This window comes from Ceratina calcarata, unplaced genomic scaffold (assembly GCF_001652005.2).
Source record: "Ceratina calcarata isolate Rehan_Ccalc_2016 unplaced genomic scaffold, ASM165200v1 scaffold233, whole genome shotgun sequence".
In the NCBI taxonomy this organism is placed as follows: domain Eukaryota; kingdom Metazoa; phylum Arthropoda; class Insecta; order Hymenoptera; family Apidae; genus Ceratina; species Ceratina calcarata.
In genome coordinates, this window is record NW_017145180.1 from 51313 (window position 1) to 53231 (window position 1919).

The 1919-nt window shown below is 38.2% G+C and overlaps 1 long non-coding RNA gene across 1 annotated transcript; it reads right to left on the reverse strand.

The window, feature by feature from the left end:
* Positions 1-537: 537 nt before the first annotated feature.
* Positions 538-1483, reverse strand: LOC113464030 (uncharacterized). The gene is made up of 2 exons (XR_003388858.1): positions 1115-1483; positions 538-1028 (listed from the first exon to the last, which is right to left on the reverse strand). It is a non-coding gene; the product is annotated as an uncharacterized LOC113464030 (long non-coding RNA).
* Positions 1484-1919: the final 436 nt, after the last annotated feature.

Sequence of the window (1919 nt, forward strand, 5' to 3'; positions counted from 1 at the left end):
CTGGTGGTCCTACGAGAAAATTGCATAGGACCTTTCTTGTAGAGAACGACGAGATCTACAATTTCCATGTAAAAAGTTTTCGCTAGCGTCAATAGTTAACGAGCTATTTGCAAAAAACTGTTTTTTCGTTTTTCGTCAATAACTCGCTAAATATTAATGCTAGCGAAAACTTTTTGTACAGAAATTGTAGATCTCGTCGTCCTCTACAAGAAAGGTCCTATGCAATTTTCTCGTAGGACCACCAGTTTAGGAGTTATTGAGGGAAAACGAAATTTTTTGTCAAAAGTTCGCTGTTTCGACGCTGGGATGGTCGGATTTTGTCAGTACCTCTTTAATCTCCACGGTGGTAATAATTAGACAAGAAAACCTTTAGATAAATTCCTTCGTTTGGAAATAACGATCATGGAAGTATTCGGTATTACAATTGATTATGCTAGCCAGTCAGTCTAAGTCGCAGCAGACAGCATGACTGATAAGACTAGGTTTTTGAACTCCCACCGGAAAATTTCCTTATGATAAAAAGAATACACTACAAAATGTAATTTAATTAACGTTATCACTTTCAGTGTAATTATGCCACTACATGTTTGAGAGCTTCTCAAAAGGGATTACTCATTGACGTATACGTGGGATCAGATTATCCATGTATAAATATCGTAATCCAATCTTGGAATCTACGATGCTAATGATACTCCATATCAATTAAATATTTATCTCATTATATACTCCTAGGGAAAAGATCAGAAGTATTCCACGGTTTGAATTGAAACAGGTAACAGATGTCGAGAGTAATTAATGCTTTTCGAGAGCTGTGGCCAATGGAATGTTCCCTGTGCCTTCGGTATCTAATATCACATGTCCTGTGTTGATTAATTAGTCTGTTTTGCAATATGGGGCTGTCCAACTTCGACTCAATTGGTCAGATTATTAACAATACCATTGTTATGATTATCAAGCTGATAAACTGTTATTTTTAAGACGCACGTGTCCCTTGCCAGACAACATTACGATTTTATCTAACGTCGATCCTACAAGAAATTTCTATTATTAGATATGTAACATTTTTTCTTCAAATCTTCATTGACTATCTGATTTTTATGATATAAGTTAGTACCTAACTGTGGAGCCGAAACATGTGGCTCGACTAACGTCACCCAGCATCTCACAACTCCTGATCAATTTGCAAAGCGGATTTCACCAAGACACTCTCACCAGTTGCCACTTAACAGGTCGACTATCCGGCTGGCAAGGTGTACCATCGGCAGCGTAATGTCGTGGCAGAGAGGGGCAATGTTCATGAAAGCAGTCGACCGGACGAGATTCGGTGGAGGAGGAATAGGAAGGTGCACTTAAAGTGGTCGCTTTCGTTGACTGTTTAGTTTGTCCGGCAACGGTTCAGGACGAGCTCTGCTCTGATCTTTATGGAAAGAGATCCAAGTGACAGTGCGAGAACTAATTGATAAAATGAAGGAAAGAAAAGGGTAGTCGGGCCTCGATAAGATACTAGTCCCGACTTTATTGTTTGAAGGTAGATCGGTGCCAGTCTGGTCTCTGTTCGAACTTGGAAGTCGAAAGGACAGTTGGTTTTTCGAGGAACGAGAAGCTGTGGTCTCATCGTTCGAATTTAAGAATTGCAACCGGTTTTCGGATCTTACACTGGCTTCCAAGTCGTCCTTGCTGGTTCTGAAAAAGTCAAGACTTACAAAAAAAAAGAAAGGATACAACACAAGGATGAGTTTCAGTTGTGCTGTGATTGTGATATAAAGAAGTTGAAGAAGAAATACGCGAACGCTTTAGTATTTTTTAAAGAACTAGTCATTTATAAAATATCTTGTATTCACTTTCACTACTTCAGAACTATTTTTCTATAAAAAGAAAATTTAATTGAATTTTAAGGAAGAATGTGTGAGGATATTTAA